General features: G+C 45.3%; 1 protein-coding gene across 3 annotated transcripts in view; it reads right to left on the bottom strand.

The window, feature by feature from the left end:
* The window catches only part of TNC (tenascin C), a 78,264-nt gene extending 63,172 nt beyond the window's left edge, over window positions 1-15,092 (bottom strand). For all 3 annotated transcript variants that reach the window (XM_064727872.1, XM_064727870.1, XM_064727871.1), the window contains exon 1: window positions 14,908-15,092. The gene's annotated coding sequence lies outside the window, so the exon portion shown is untranslated. The remainder of the gene's footprint in view (window positions 1-14,907) is intronic.
* Window positions 15,093-17,676: the final 2,584 nt, after the last annotated feature.

Below are 17,676 nucleotides of genomic sequence, written 5' to 3'. Positions count from 1 at the left end.
TGGTGCTGTCCAATATTGGGTGCTAAAGGCCTTGAGAGCTCCAAGACACCACAATGGTGTCACTTCCAATCCATCAGGGAGGGATTTGTGCCACCTCTTGGCAGAGGGGGGGTTTGGGGAGCGCTGTGTGTGACCCCACAGAGCCGCTCCCGGCTGCCAGGGCTCCGAGCATCCAACAAAACCCCAACACACAAAGGGAGCTGGGAGGGAAATCCAGCTCCATGAGTGCATCCCTGTGCCAGGGCTGGCTGCTCCTGCAGGGCAGCAGCCCAAAGGCAGCTCCAGCCAGCAGGGCAGGCTGCTTGGGAGCACAGAATCTGAATTTCCATACGGGTTTCGTCCCAGCCACTGAGGAGGACATTGGCAGAGCGTATGCCTGGCCAAGGGGAGGTGGATAAAGCATTTCCTTGCAAAGGTTTATTTTGGGTGTGCTGGAGGCTGAATTGCTGTGCTGGAGTAATCCTGGGGATGAGGTCATGTGTTCCCTGAAGGGGCTGCTTTGTAGCCCGTGTTAGTTAGCAACGCTTTTGCTCTTATCAAGCATCTGATTAAACTCACAAAAGAAGGGTCTTTAAAAAAACAGGCTCAGGCAGAATTGAGAAGTGAATAAATAAATTGAATTTGGTTGGTTTTTTAATTTTTTTTTTTGCCTGACATGAAAAGCAGTGAGGAATAAGATGGGAAAGCGGGATAAGACACTGATTCCTTGTTCTGAGATGACAGAACAAAGATCTTAATCTGTTTTCAAAATTTCTACAGAGCCAGGCCTGTGGCAGACACCAGTTGCACCTATCCATGAGGCAAATGCCACCTAGGAGGGTCACAATGCAGCACCCAAAGAGCAGAAACCATCCCACATCTCTCCCTGTGGAGTGACCCAGCACCCACCTTCTGCAGCAGTGAAACCCTTCACCAAACTGGGCTTCTGATCCATTTTGGAGGAGGTAAACTGAAATTGGACTCCAGTTTTTATTTAACTTGAAGAAAAACTTGTCTGGTTTGCACTGGTAAGCACTCAAGGATATTTAAATATTTATAAATTATATCTACTGTACTTATTAGAATGACAGTATTTCAAATCAGTTATTTGGTGGCATCCGTGGTCCCCAATATTAGAAGAAAATATTTCTCTTTGTTCTTCTCATTTTGTATCATTTCATTCAGTATTTCCCTCCATTGTCCTCTCCATTGGATGTCCAGAAAAAAAAAAAAAAAAAAGGTGTAAAAGTTGCCTCTATAAAAGAACTGGAGCCAAGTGATGATAAATTAACAGGTACCACTGCTTGAAATGTTTTTCAGAACACATATTTTGTCATTGAAAGGTGCCATTTTTCATTTGATTCTGAAGACTCAGCAAGAAGGAAGCTAAGAGGGAGTCAGCAGCATTTCAGGAGTTCCCATTCTTGAGAAAAAATTCCCTGACAAATCTTTTTTTGCAAATGTTTGAAACCAGTAATGGCTTGCTTTGAACCAAATGGCCTGTTGGAAAGAATACCAACCTCAATCATTTCTTCAAAGGATTCCTGCTCCTTTTTCTAATAAAAGCTGGAGCAACCCGGCCTTCAATTACTAAGTGAAAATTTATCAAAGTGAACCCACAGTGCTCGTGCTTTCCTGCACCCCAGGACAGAAAAAAGAGAATTAATTTCATGTTCACTCCCACCTCTAAAAGCTCAGAGTTGTGCTCATCGGGGAGTAAAACATGTCAGTGCATCTTCAAACACCAAACTGAATTTTCAGGCAGCAAAATACTTCAAAAAATACTGGTCCAGGAGCCAGAGGGCTCCTTATTGCTGCCTGCTCTGCCCAATTACCTTCAGCTTGTTACCATCTCCAAGCAGAGGGATTCTCCTTTTCCCCAGACAAATTCTGCTTGTTATCCACCAAAGGGCTGTAATGAGGGATAAATAACATTCTCCTGCCCCCAGGATGTTTGGCTGGGAGTCAGCTTGGCTGGGGATGTAAAACAAACAGCTTGGGAGAGTGGGGAAAGGGAAGAGAGCAGAGCTGGGGAGGGGCAGCAGAGGAGACAGACACTGAGATTTCTCAGGTTTGGGATTTGATGGTGCTGCTCTGGTGTCTTAGACAACTCCACTTTGCCTTCACAACATGTTAGACCAGCTGGTGGATTTGACCCCTTGGCACTGCAGCTAAAAATATGTCTGTGTACTATGTTTTTTTAAAATCCTGGTTTTGTTGGAGGCATAAAAAAGGATAAGACTATGCAAAAAGATGCTGCTGAATGAGTACAAGGGAATAATGCAGCCCGGAGCAGGCTGGCTGAAGTAATGTCTCACTCATGGTTTATGTTGCTCTTTCTTAGAGGTGCAAAGCCCAGGAAATGAAAAAGCTGCATCTATAAAAAGCAAAGGGTTTTTCTTACAAATTAGATCTGTTCCCTTTAGGATGTGAGGAGGTGAAACTCTGAATGATGAGCTGGAAAAGCCAAACAAATACTCATTTGGAGTAATCTTATTTTTTAGAATATATTTCAGCTAACATTCCCATCAGTGGCACATGCGTGGGTGTGATTTTCATCCTGGTTCTCATGCAGGATAAGGAAAGGAGCAAATTCCTTCTGGATCTGTCCTGTGCAAGGTGATGGGCAGGAAAGGGGGCACAGAGCTCACCTGTGCTTTACCACAGAGCCTTGGTTTGTGGTGCTGTGACCTTTCTGGAGAAGATAAAATCGCCTTTATGGAATCTGGGAATACGAATTGCTAGATTGGCTCACCAGGGATCTGCTGAATGATGGGGAAATCTAAACTGGGTAAAGTTGGAGGTTAACCAATAGGGCAGCCAAGGAATCTGAGTTTAGTGGAATGGTGAGGAACAGAATTAAGGTGTCTCTGCAGAGTGGGAATGAACAGATCTCTCAAAGAATGTATTCCCCAGGCTTGGAAAAGCTATATCTCAGCAATAAGGGTTGAGATAAAACCTTCCTGACTGAGGGTCTGCCATCCTCAAGTCTTTTCCATTACAAGAGAAATGGACCAATGGAATTGTCACAAAACCTTGAGCTCTCAGCAGAGATCCCAGAAAGTGCCCACAACCTTGGGGTTAAAGGTGTGGTCCCATGGTTAGGACTGAGGCCTGGAACTCAGGCATCCTGCTCTGAAATGATTTCATAAATCATCTGCTGTGCCTCTGTTTAACCTCTGGTAAAAGCTCACAGGGGCAATGTGTGTCCCTGTGAATTGAGTATTCCAAGGACCTCACAGGAAACGTGCTGTTAAATCCTCATTTCCATAATTAAACATCTTCCTGAGGAGTGCTGTAAAATTGTCAGAAAATACATCATTAAAAAGCAAAGAGCTGGAGAGTTATCCCTGCAATGTGGGAGAGAAAGGGAAATTCTGCAGAGCTGCCCCAGCCCTGGCCCAGCACAGGGAGGAGCTGGAGCTGCTGCAGAGATCCAGAGGAGGCTCCAGGGGGATCAGAGGATGGAGCAGCTCTGCTGGGAGGAGAGGCTGGGACAGCTGGGATTGTGCACCTGGAGAGGAGAAGCTTTGGGGGGACCTCAGGGTGGCCTTGCAGGGCCTGGAGGGGCCAAGAGGGAAAATGGAGAGAGACAATTGACAAGGGCTTGGAGTGCCAGGACAAGAGGGAGTGGCTTCAAACTCAGAGAGAGAAGGTTTAGATGGGATATTGGGAATGAGGAATTGTTCCCTGTGAGGGTGGGCAGGCCCTGGCACAGGGTGCCCAGAGCAGCTGGGGCTGCCCCTGGATCCCTGGCAGTGCCCAAGGCCAGGCTGGGCAGGGCTGGGAGCAGCCTGGGACAGTGGGAGGTGTCCCTGCCATGGCTGGGGTGAGATGAGTTGAGTATTAAAGTCCATTTCAAACCAGGCTATTCTTTCATTGTTTGATTTTTTTCCTTCTTTTTCTTTTTCAAGAATCTTTTTCTCTGTAGAAGAAAGCCTGACCAGATGTGCAGCACAAACACACAGAGCCACAGGACTGCCTGAAATTTTGGGGTAATAATAGAAAACTGCAGCCTTACTCTGAAGCCAAGAGTTTGTGCCAGGCCAATTACCAGAATGAGAAGATGAATCCATGGAAATAAATGGTAAGGTTACCAAAACCCACATGGATAGACACCAGAGAATTTGAGAAAAATCTGCAACTGACCCAAAATGAACATATCCAGCTCATTCTCTTGCATCAACTGGAGGTCTCTTTCATCTCTGGAAATTTTATGGGATCTGAGGGATCATTCCCACACATGTGCACGATCCTCCTGCACCTTGGTGTGCCAATGTTTGCTGCTGTTACACAACCCCAGTGATTCACCCCTGTGCATGGGAAGTGCAGGAGAATCCTTCATCCAGCTCTGACCACAGAAGGAATTTTACAGCAGCCACAAGAAACAGCCTGGTTATTTTACAGAGCAGATCACTCAAATGTGTTGCATAAAAAGTAAAAAAAAAAAAAAAAAAGAGAGAAGCAGCATTACAAGAGGTAACCATGGGAGAGCTCACACCAAACCCAGCTGGTCTAACTCACAGGGACTGGGATGAGGCACAAGTTAAGAGGGAATTCAGTCTGCCCTTGGAACTCGGTTTTTTGTTAAGGGTTCCGACACTTGAGCATCAATCTGGAAAAGGGAGCTCAGAAAAGAGACACAAAACAAGCAGGGCAGTGGGGTGCTCTGGAGCTGCATTCAGGCTCCTGGCAGGGGGCACAGCCATCAGCCAAGTGCAGCAATTTGCTACAAACTCAGGAGAAGGGGGAAAAAAAGCCATCTGCTAAATACTTTTTTCTCACATCTGCAAAGAAACCTCTGTCCTTGCTGTGGCTGTCAGAGGGGAAGAAAAAGCCCGTGGCAGACACAGCCTGGACAAAAACTGTGGGTTAGAAACAGCAGGGCACAGCAGAGATGGGAGCAGCAAAGGCAACAATGGATTCAGAATAACTGGTGCTGTTCTAAAAACAGAAGCAGAGCTGTGGAAGTGGGTCACATCCAAGGGACTTGTGGAAAGCAGAGTGGATGGGTCACACCTTCCTTCTGCCTGGGTTTTAATCACCATGGGCAGACACATATTCTAAGTGCAGATACTGAAAAGGGAATATCTTTCCCATACCTTTGCATGTTTGAGTTCAGAGCAGCAATTCTTGACACTTCTGCTGAGAATGTTTTCCACTCATGGACTGATTTACAAATATAAAGAATTACTTAATCCTACATTGTTCTATGAAATGTGTACACTACTAATTTTATAGCTGGGTAAATACGCCAGAAGCACATCAAGGCCACAATTATAAAAGGAGAGTGTGCTGCAACTTCTTTTTCCTTCGTATGAAGTTAGGAGCTGAGCATTTTCAGGGTTGCAGAAACACCTGGTGTCTGTCTGGTCCCCCTGTTTGCATTTCCAGCACAGGAGTGACTTTTACCCATCCCTCTCTGATGGCTGAAAGTCTGGGCAGTGACTTTTACCCATCCCAGAACCGCTGAACAGGGAATTGAATGCAGGCCATGGCAGAGCTGCCACAGACACAGAAGCCTCAATTAGTGCCTTTTCCAATATTAAAAAAAAAAAACCCTTTCACAGCAAAAGCAGCTCCTGTGCATAACCTCCAGCAGAAACCACTGCTGCCTCTCAAGTACGTCCTGTACCTTTTAATAAAGCCTTTGCTAATAGCAAAAGCATTCACTCGGGCTCTTGGCTTTTCCCCGCTCGCAGCAAAGACGCGGAGCTGGAAAAGATCTACAGTTTTCTAAACTTGTCTTTGGAAAGTTTCTCTGCCAAGTTACACTTTGTCAGGAGCTCATTATTTTCTGGAGGCTTCGCTTTGAAATACTTTGAGGGCTTTGCTGATGCAGTTTCAGAGCATGGGGTTGGTGTGCTCGCTCGCATGAATCACGGCAACTCGTGTTCCTTCCACACACACAGCTCTGCTCCGTTTCCAGGCCCTTCTCCACGCTCTCGCTTCCAAAACCACCTATAAATTTTCCAGAGCCCATTTCACAAAGTTCTAGGTGGTTTTGGGATGAGATGGGAAGAGCAGAAATTCAAGACTTCTGAATTTTCTTCCCACTCCTTTCGTGCCAAGCAGGAGTTGCTGAGAACAAAGGAGCAGCCAAGTCCTGGTGATGGGAACTTGGCCAGTGTGGTTTGTCTCACAAGTTCATGATTTAGGTATGAAACATCATCTTTTTTACTGATAATGAGAGGTAGGAAATAAGCCATCAATACTCTTGATAAATATAATAACAATAGGTGAAATAATAGCTGGTCTAATATAAAAAACCAGATGCCAAATTAATATATTAACCAAAAGTATTGGTGAAATCTGTGCAATAGAAATAAGGATCATTTATAAGAACCATAAAATACTGACACGTTAAACAAATGCACAGTGAATAAGCACTGAGACAGCACTGCTTTGTACAGCACCTCTGAGGAAGCTGTTTTTCAAATTTCTCCTGGAGGTCAGGAAAAAGAGATGAGCCAAAATTCTGCTCCACACACCCAACCCCACACTTTTCCATATTTGAAATCATTTTAGCTGAAGGAATGTCACGTACAGAAGCGAGAGAGGTGGAATTCTTCTCTTTTAACAGCTTTGCTGTAAGTAAGAGCACGAACAATTTACATTTATATTGGTCTGAAATAACGGAAAGTATTTAATTGTATGGATTGCTGCATATGATATTGGTCAGCAGGCAGCAGGGTACGTTCAGAATCCATTATGAATATTTGCATGTGCTTTATAATTTTACTTTGATTTAACCATATACTTATTCAAGCACTAAAAATGACTCAGGACTCAGCCATAAAAGCCTGCTACTGTTCCTGGGGACCAGAATTATCATTCCTGTCATTAGCAGACTTCAGGCATGGTTTTAAAAGAAGCTGAGGGAACAGATGGGTAACCCCTCACCAGGCAGCTCCTTGCTTTTAAACCAATTACAAGTTTCCCTGGGCAGCTTTTCCTCCCTTCTGGAGCTCCTCTGTCCTTGGTACTAGCACCTCAAACACACAGGAATGTGCACATTTTTCTAACTCACAAGACCACAGAAGGAGTTCCTTGAAATCTGACTTCCAGTAATCGCCCCCGGGCTGCAGATCTGCCTGGCCTAGTTCTGTCACATGTGGTAGCATCAAGAATTTGCATCTTTGGCAAGCCAGGGAAGGGTAGCAAACTCAGAGCAGAGCAAAACGCTTCATGAAGAGAAGATGGAATGAAATCAACCATGGCTTGGCAAGGCAAAATGAAATATAAATGAGAGGCACAAGATATGAGACAAATTGAGTGCGAGGAGTTTGGAAAAAGAGAGGAGGCTGCTTCTGAAAAGTCCAGTCTGGGGATGTTTTGCAGTGCTCTGATGTAAAGCAGAGGCACTTATGTAATGTGATGGAAATTACAGCCATAAACACAGCCCTGAGCAGTGATTAGTGATTGAACTCGGACAAAAATCTGCACTGCTGCCCCAAATGTCAACAAATTGGCCACTGCCACATTAATGGGAGGCTTGAGAGATCTCCACCAGCCCTGACCTCGTTCCCTTAACCCACAGCGACTTGAGCCCTGCCCGTGCTGAAGCCTTGGCTGGCAGCAATTTGAGCTGTGGCATGGTGAAAGGAGGGACATGGAGCTCAATTATCCAGCACCAGATCCCCAGTGAAATCAATGCCATTGTGTCACATGAGAATTTGGCTGGCAGCCCCTGAAGTCTGCCCAGGAGAAACCCATCCATCCCCTCAGCAGGGCAGGCTGGAGGGGACAATGCAGGCAAAGAAGGGCATGGAAAAGGCTCCGTGGGTTTTAATTTCCCCTCTGGCAGCCTGGGTTTGGCCCCGTGCTGCTCCATGACCTATATGAGCACAGAGCAAACTGGAGCAGCCCAAGGCACCCTCAGCACAAAGATATCATTAAGGCAATGGGTGTTTTATGGACAACCAACACCCCACGCCAAAGAGAATTCAATATTGCTCCTGTCAGCAGGAAAACTGTCTCCCAGGTGGAGCTTGACACCAAAAACTCAATTTTTAGTTAATTAATTTAATTTTAGTTGAATTAATTAATTCAATTTTTAGTTAAATTCAAATTTAGTTTAAAATTTAGTTAAATTAAATTTTTAGTTAAATTTTAGATAAATTTTTTAGTTAAATTTGTTCAGTTTATTACTGGGATATTAGGGTACAGGATTACAGGGTATATAGGGCATAAATAACACAGAGAGGCTGGGGAGTCCCCATCCCTGGAATTGTTCAAGGTTAGGGATCAGAACAATTAAAAAGGCATCCCTGCCACATGGCTGGTGGTAATAAACTGAATTTCCTTGTTTCTGACAGCAACCCTGGCAAATCCCAATGAATGGACCTTCAGTTGATGTAAGAGAATGAGCTGGACCCCTGCATTTGGGTCAGTTGCAGATTTTTCTCCAATTCTCTGGTGTCTTTCCCTGTGGGTTTTGTTACCCTTACAATTTATTTTGCTCTTGCTAAGGCAAATAAACAATATGTGAGGTAACAGCCAGAGAATGACGAATAAAGGAACAAATAATGCTGATGTGTTTGAGAATGGCACTCTCTGGGTGCTGCAGGCTTTCCATCAAGCCTGGAGCTGCAGCACTTGGAGAGCTGGCTCCCTGTGATTGACTTGCTAACCTGTAAAGTGGCTAAGTCGACATCATAATTAACACTTGGCAGTGGAAATATAAATTCCCTGGCTTGTAGGTGGTATATCCTCCTCTAAACACTCCACTTGGCCACCAAACTGGAAAAATAGATAGGACATTCATAAGGAGCCCTCACCATGGGAAATGCCAGAGGGTTTTTTGTTTTGCTTTTCTTTTTTCCTGGAAACTGTTTACATGGCCAAAATCCTTCAGTAAGAAAAATTATCTGAGAACTTTCCCTTCATATGTATCCTGTTCTGCAGTGCCTTGTGGCCCACAGTGTGCAGCATTCATCGGGAGTCAGCCCTGAATTACGGCGCTACAAGCAATGCAGGAGGGAAGTACAAGCCACAAGCAAAGGGAAAATATGCATTACACTGGCTCTGGCCAAGAGGAATGGGCTGCCTGCAGATCACAAGCTACCTTTATATCTTTCTTGGCATAGACTTTTGTCCCACAGCACAGAGAAGCTATTTAGGAGGATTCAGCAGGCCCAAAAGAGGCTGGCCTTGCAAAGGAACCAGGAGAGACAAAGAGCCAGTGCAGAGTGGGCACTGAGCTCCTTTTGAGAGGCCAACAAACAGCCCCTGACAAGATGAAATCCTGAGGACGGAGATAACCACCAAGGGCTGGTGCTGAAGTGCTCAGCACACACTGAGAGTGACCCTTTCCTGTCCAAATAAAGGCTTTCCATCGCAGCAAAGAGGCACAAAACCACCGTCCCCAGAGTCCTCAGCCCACAGCCTCTCTCACCTGCACCCAGTGCCTGACAAAAACCCCAAACTGACCAACAAAATCTGCCTCTTTCCAGGTCTTTTGATTTCTTGGCAAGGGAAAGTGAACTTATGTCTTGGAAATAAAGCTTTTTTTAGCCCTTTTCCAGCCTTTCCTTAATGGTGGAAATAACTCTTTAGCCAGTTCTGCTGGGCACACAGGGAAAGGATCTCACAGTTTGATTTTCATGTATAAGAAGAAATTTATGTTCCCTTTCAGCTTTGTGCTGCCAGCATGGTGGAAAAGGAGATAAATTTAAAAAATAATCAAGACTGTTTAGATGAATATTCAGGTAAATATCCTAATTCCATAACAAAATTAGCATTTGCAATTTTAGGCTTATGAGCTTAGCAAGTTCTGGTGCATGAGTTAAAGCCAAAATCATTATAATGGAATTTCCCCAGGCTCTCAGTTTCAGCCTCCTGGGAGGCTCCTGGCCAATATCTATCCACACATAGTCAATGCTCCAGCCTGCCATGGGAAGAGACAGCCACTACAATAAACCTTTGTTGAGCCCAGGATTGAAGCAAGCACTTTAGGAAAAATCTGTATTTAAGGTTTCTCCCCTACCACCCTGCACTTTCTCCTCAATTGCTGAAGAGAATATGTTTTTTCTGAGCATGAAACAATATCATTTTTGTGGGGAGCTTGGAAAGGGAGCGCTTGTATGAATCGAAGAAAAGCTTCCTTTCTCTGCTGGGTTTGGGGAAAGGCCTTTCTGTGGGAGTAATCTTTCAAAGTAGGAAGCAGGGCTCCCCCATTGCTTGGGAAGAATGGACCTCCAGTGGGCTAATATGTGATGGATGACTGAATGCAAACTTGGCAACGCTGCCCTCCGCTCCCCAAAGAATACAAAATGCCACTGCCTATTCGGGCACCGGGGCTCTCCCCTTGGAAGTGCTGGAAACTTGGCACCAGCCCACCTTGGTTTAATTGAAACTGCAGACAATTAAGGATGGGAGCTCAGAGAAATTTCTTGCGACGAGATCAGCTCAGGATGGATTTGTCTTGGGTGATTGGCTAAGTCAAACAAGGATATAAATGGGAAGCTATTTCCCATTGACTCCACATTTGTTTAGGAGGGGTTGTGTTGGGAGGTATAATTTATATTAATAAGTATTATTCAAATTCTACATCTGGATATGCTCTCTGAAGCTATAGGTGAGGTTTTTTGATGTTATTTGGTCAGCAACAGCACAAGCAGCATATAGGAGAAAGAAATTATGCATTTAGAAACCCAGGAAAATCTTACACTAAGGACAATTCTAGTTATAATGGCGCATCTATCATTCATTCAATGCTAAAAAGTGACACTAAATCATTCAAACTTTGCCCTTTTAGCAGAAGGATCCCCATCTATTCCTCTTTTCAGTGCCCAGACGCTTCCTGCAGGCTCCAGAGCCGCCCCTTGTCAGGCAGGATCCCACTGACTCCTCCTCCAGTCTGCCCATTTCCACACCGTGGGGTTACATCATGCACTCAGGGATTTCAGGGGCTGGAACCTTGCCCAGCCTCTAACTTTTCCCACATGTGGAAGGCTTTTAGCTGCAGCTCTGACTGGCCAGAGGGTCAGACACACGAGTGGACAGCGAGCACAGAGGTTTCACACTTGTGGAAACCCTCAGCTCGGTGGAAACTGCGACCACTCAAGATTGTCCCTCAGGGTTCTTCATTTCTCTGCTTTCCAGCAGTCCCCTTCCTCAAAGAACTGTCTTCTTATTTCCTTTTTTCTCTTCACTATACAAAGAATTTTTGGGGGAATAGCTAATAACAGGAATTGCAGATTCTTTGTGGCAGGGAGCATAATTTATTAAACCCCTTCATTCCTAATACAGTGAGGCTTTAAAACGCTGGAGCAATTATTACAACATCAACCAAGCAAAGCCATGGACAACTAGTCCTCTTTAATATGAAACAGTTTAATGAACTAAATTGCATCTTAAAAACTCATAAGCAATCTGTACACATTCCTAATTTTGAGCTCATGACCTCAGGTTATGGTGCTTCCTGTCCAGAACTCATTAGTTACTAATCCTATAATTGCTTGCAGTTTTGAAGATTTCTGAGCCTGGTAGGTGACAAAACATTAACTTATTTCACTTAGATTGCTGTCTTCCTTAGTTTCCCACTTCAGCAACAATGATTTTTTCAGCAATATGACATCAGCAGCTTCCTGAAAACCACTAAGAGCAGCTATTACATTTTACAGTAGTTTCAGATGTCTGCAGTTTATAACCACAGGGTTAGATCAGAGCTCAGTCTTTGAGCAGGGTGTGCTAAACTCACACCAGTAATTAAGTCTGAGAAAGCACACGTTGGTAAATCAGAGCCCAGCTTCAAAGCCCTGCATCTCAAACTGACACAGTTCAAAACAAATTCCTTTTATTATTGGAAAGCTGAGATTTCGAACTTTCCAGGGATGTAAATCATCCACTCCTAAGCTGGAGTTTTATGAGCCACTAGACCTTAAAACTGTCAGTGGCCCTTCAGCTTAGCAGACTGTGGTGGCACGAGGCCAAGGAGGAATTTATCAAGTCACGGGCTTCAAGTGAGAGTAATTATTTAAGCATTCTGGATTTCTCATGGTACAGAGGTAGGACAGGTGGATGTGTAGTTGATAACCAAGCCACCACCCTGTGCATTAATCTTCCTTCCAAAGGTGATATTCCTCCAGGGATATCAGGGCTCTCTAAGTGATGCAGGACTGGATGGAAACTCTTTCTCCCTCACATCCACTTCCACCAGACACCCATTGTTCAACCCAGGACAATTAAATGCCATCAGCACCACTTAAACCTTTAGGCACATCCTACAGGGCTGGGTAGACAGAGGCACTGTGGTGTTGTACCAGGAAACCAGCACAGAACTGGCCAAGCTGGTTTTCCAAATGGTTTTGCCAGGAGGGATGAAAGGGTTAAAGCTCTGGCTCCAAATCAGCATCACTGTTTCACAGACACTTCTGCTTTTTAGTTCTGCCTGACTCTTGAAAAGGATGAGAGTCCCAAAAGGCATAGACCCTACCATTTAATCTCATTTACTTATCAAAAAAGTGAGACAATGCTCAAGAACAAACTTTGACAGTCTCTTTATAGCAAGTCAGAACGTCTTCACCCATGAATAGTTCTTTGGCTTTTTTTAGGTATTTTATAAAAAGCACTAATGTGAAAAAAGCTGAATGTCAAACACCTTTAGAAATTATGTTAGAGCAACATGATAGTTAAGTTTGAGTGAATACTGAGGAGAAATGATTCAGTTTTAAAGAGCTGGGATAATAAAAGGGGATGGCTTTCAAAAAGTCTCCAGCTAACAGTTACTCAGAATCTGTGGAGCACATTTTAACCTGTGCTTAGGGATTTTCCCAGTAAGTTCTAACACCATTAAGCATCACTATTTCAACAGGAGATTTGGGTCTGATTGTTTGTCTTTTCCATGTGCCCATGACCACCATCAGTGATGTCTGTAGCAGAATTTCTGCTTTCTCTCCAGATGAGACCTGACATTCTCATCTGCAGGCTGGGGGCTTTGCAGCAGATCCTTTGGCTCTTCCAGGGCTCTGGAAACACTGATAAAGTAACTCTAGTGATAGGATTAAGGGCTGGGACTTGCAAAGAAATTTCTCTGGGCTGAAAGGAGCCAGAGGATAAAATTAATGAGCAAAAAATATGGGAGGTGAATGCAGGTTTGGTGTTTGGGAGAGTGTGACTGTGTCAGTGATGGGAGGCACAGCCCTTGTCACTCCTGTCCCATCTCACTGCTCAGTTCAGGGGCAAATCCTTCCCTGAGCACGGGGCAGAACCTGCACTGGGAGCACCCTGATAGCTCTTCCAGCTGCTCCCCAAATTCCCTGCCAGGGAAGCTGGGCTGCAGACAGACCTGTTATCTTCTCTTGGCTAAACACTTTCATCTGGCCAAACTTCTTCATATTCAATTTTCCCCTGTGTTCCCAACAACCCAAAAGCCACCACATTCCTGCAAGTTTCCCTAGCATTGAAAGGATGGTCCCTAATCCCCATTGTCCACCTCATTTTTGGACTCCAGCACTCCTAAACTGAGCAACCTGGTCCAGTGGAAGGTGTCCCTGCCCATGGCTGGAGCTGGATGATCTCCCAGGTCCCATCCAACCCAAACCATTCCATGATTTCACAGCTTTAAAAGACAAATGAACAAACCCAGAACAATAAAACAGACCCCACATGGAACATTAATCAGAAAGTGTGTAAAAAGAATTCCTAATATTTAATATGATCTTAAAAAATTAAACCAGGAGAGAAAACCAAACCCAAGAGCTGGACAGCAAGGCTTTTACCCAGATCACAGAATCCCATCCACCTCATTGTTTTCTGTTTTGTCATGAAGAAAAACTTCTATAAATGTTTTTAGTTTGCTTTTTAATTTTAGATTTCCACTGTGCAGCACGACACATCAGCATCATTTCAATCTGAACATTCCTTTCCATAGTGTGAGACTGACTTTTCAGGAGTTTAGGTTAACTGCCAAAAACTTCTCTGTCCTGGTAGCCAGACAGAAAATCAGGCAGGGAAAACTCTGCAAAGGTGATGTAACACAAGTCCCGAGTGAGTGAGTTTAGCTCGTAAATGAATCTAAGTGTGTTCACCTTCTCCCAGCCAGCTTCTCCTTTTTAAGCCAATTTGAGCCTCGCTGGTGAGTGCAGACACAGTCATGCAGAAAATCTCAGTGCACCAGGGAGCAAGGAGCTGAGACACGGAGCAAGTGCCTCTGTTTTTCCATGAGGATGGAGAATTTCACCCTCCCTCTCCCAGAACCCACCCAGCAAAGCTGGGGTAATGAAATACCAGTTGAATCTTCCTTTGTGCCTTGCTCCCCACTGCAGGCTAATATTACAGGACTTTTAAAAGAAACTGGAGACCAGTGGGGGCAGGGAGGAAGGTGACAAAGGCTTTGGTGCAAAGAAAAAAAGTGTGGGGACAGCAAATGACCAGTGGGAAGGACCCACCTCTCATCAGGTCACAGACAGGAGCACAAGAGGAGTTGTGCTTGGGAGGGTTAAAACCTGTGAGTGGATTTAGTCTGGTTTGGGAGGTGAGGCTGGGGGAAACATTTATAGCATGCCAGGAGCCAAAAGGAAATCCCAAATCTGCTTTCCTGCCCTGCCTGTCAATCTGGGCTCTGTGAGGATGTCCAGCACCCAGCCAGCTCCTGCTCCATTCATTCATTGGGTCGGGTGGATGTCATTTAGACATTTCTGACATTATTGTGCCGGACAATGCAGACAGACTTTGAGGCAGGCATGCTCCAATCCCAAATGATTCCCTAACAGCATCCCTGCCCATTGGGACATTTCTGACATTCCTGCACAGGACAATGCAGACAGATTTTGGGGCAGGCATGCTCCAATCCCAAACGATTCCCTACCAGCATCCCTGCCCATTGACCTGGCAGCCAGAGCCACCAGGGCAATGCCGGAGCACGGGGTCACCGCAAACTCGTGTGCAAGAGGACTTTTTAATTCAGGGAGGAAGCAGACTTACCTTAGAGACTGTGCCAGAGCTTAGATCCCGCTGTGAGCAGCCTCCATGAAATAAATACTCTGTTCAAAGCCAGCTGGGCTCTCCTGACTCTTGTTGCCGTCCTGTCAAAACTCGGCGAAGTTGCGTTGTCCGGTGCCGTGTGCGAGCGCAAGGCAGCGAGCTTTGACAGCAAGGCAAACTGGTCAGAGCAGCCAGATTCTGCTGGGTTTATATAGCTGAGCTGCAAATCCTGATCCTTGGCTCGTTCCACTGTAATAGGACGCCTGAAGGCATTTTTTTTTTCAGTTTTGCTTTAAAGGAACAGCCTCTCTCTCTCTCTCTGGCGCGCACACACTCACACACTCACACTGTCATCCACAGGCACACACACACACACATACACACACACAAAAAGAATTTGCATGGGATTTATGGCTAAAGAAGGAAACCCCCTGAACCATTCTAAAAGAAAGTCAGCTCAGGGCAAATGACTCAGAAAGCAGAATATTTTCCCTACAGCATCAGCAGAGTGCATTATCAGGAGTTATTAATCCCCTCACCCCCATTTTTTGAACGTTGTGAAATAGTAGCAAGCTTACGTGAAATCGGGGGAATCACAAGCAGGGTTTAAATTCCAGGGACTCCTACAGAAATTAATGGGTTTAATGTTGGTGTAAATAGACCCCACTTTACTGGAATCAACTGCAAAATTCAGATTTACACAAACAGAGGATCTGGCATATTCCCATTTTTTTCAAGCTGTCATCTCTTTTTCATCCTTTTGCCCTCCTGCTCTGAAGAGCTGCAGGCAGAAGCGTGGGGAATTAATGAGAAAAGTGAGCAGAATCGTTGCCTGAGTCTTTGTAAAAAAAAACACAAACAAAAAAAACCCCAAACTAAAATAGGAGAGATAAAAGCCCGAAGAGGACAACCCAGGAGGGATTCCCTTTCTTCTCAGATCAGATAAAAAGAGATTACGTGGCTGTCTGTGTGTACAGATAACCCAAGCACTTGTGTGAGGCTCAGGGCTTCCCTGCTTCCCATCCCGGAGCTATCAGTGACACACAGAGTGCTCAGCTGGGACCTTTCCAGGGCTCTTTGTTGTCTCTCAGTACCCTGGAACCCGAGGCTTGTGGCAAAAAAAAAGAGAAGATCACCATCAAAGAATTCTCATTAGGACAGATTTTCCTTCCCTTACACCAAAATCCTATGCCCCAGCCCTCTGTGTTCTGGGTTTCTGCTTCCCTCGGGTTCTGCTGTTGGGGAGGTGGTGGCAGAGGAGGAAGGAGGAAAATTAATCTTGAACTTTCAGGTCTGTCTTCCAGGATAAAAGATGAAATCACTCTTCTGTTGGATGGTTTAGAAAGTAAGACTCACCTAAACATGTCTGAGGGGCCATGAAGCACAAACCTCTCCTGCTGGGATCCTCCTCAGGAGCAAAGATGCTTGTAAGGATTAAAAGGGATTGCCTGGGAATTTTGGGTGATATTCTCTGAACACATCTCCTCCCAGCTGGCCCTTCCCTGGCTCCATGAACACATCACTCTGTGAGGGAAGGGTGTGAATCTGGGCCAGGGCAGTTCAGGCTGGAGCTCAGGGCAAGGCTCTGCCCCCAGAGGGTGCTGGCACTGCCCAGGCTGCCCAGGGAATGGGCACGGCCCCGAGGCTGCCAGAGCTCCAGGAGCCTTTGGGCAGCGCTGCCAGGGGTGCCCAGGGTGGGGCTGCTGGGGGGGCTGGGCAGGGACAGGGGCTGGGCTGGGGGATCCCTTCAGTCCCCTCCATCTCAGGATATTCTGTGATGGTGTGGGTCAGGATTTTTTCCTGTTTCCTCTTCTGTAGGAGCATTGGGGGTAGGATGGTGGGGACAGATGGAGATGAGAGATCTCTGGAGCCAGGTCTGGAACTTGGGGTTCATTGCAAAGGGCCTGGGTGCAGGGCCCTGCTGGGAGCTGCCAAACACAGCTCAGAGCAGGCCCGAGAGAAGAGAGGGGGAGAGAGGGTGAGAGGGTGAGAGAGCAAGGTTCCCGTTACAACACCATAAATCTTCTATGTTGAATATTCTGATTCTCACTAACCAATCCAGTACAAGATACAAATCCTATAGCATTTACATACAGCTTATAAGAATCATTACATTACCATACTGTGTTACATTTTAAACCCTACAAACTCCTCTTTGGGCCCCTTCTGCCAAGCTGTAGGGTCTGCTCTGACCCTTGGGCCTGTCTGCAGGCAGAGGGTGTTGTTCCATCAAAAGGGGATCACCTTCAGCCAGCCATGCCATTGTTTTCCAGTTGTTCAGTAACTGAGGGATCTCAAAGCTTGCTTTCATCTCTATCTCGCTTATAGATTCCATATTCTCAAAATCTTTTACTAGACAATCATATTGATGAAGCTTTCCTGTTTCATCTTCCCCAACACTTGTCCACACCACTGCCAATCCTGCACATGTAGAAAAGGATGGGGGAATCCCTGACGCTGAAATTCTGACTATTTTACAAGACCATAAAATGTGGAGCTTTTTTGCCCACTGAACTACTTAAATTTTCCTTGCTGTGGCTTTTCTGTGTAACATTGACCCCCTGTGTGCCTCCTCTTATTCTGATTATATCACTGAGCTCAACCCAAGCTCCCCTTAAATTGTAGTCTTTATACTCAGCATAAATTTTAGTCTTTTCCAAATATCAACACCCATTTCCAATTTCTGTGTTAATTTTGTGAAATGCTGTGTTTCCTAACAATCATGCCCTCAGAGAAGAAATGAGCCTGTGATGAAAAGAGGGTCAGAAA

This window comes from Zonotrichia leucophrys, chromosome 17 (assembly GCF_028769735.1).
Source record: "Zonotrichia leucophrys gambelii isolate GWCS_2022_RI chromosome 17, RI_Zleu_2.0, whole genome shotgun sequence".
Classification (NCBI taxonomy): Eukaryota; Metazoa; Chordata; class Aves; order Passeriformes; family Passerellidae; genus Zonotrichia; species Zonotrichia leucophrys.
This window is presented reverse-complemented; position numbering and strand designations above follow the sequence as displayed.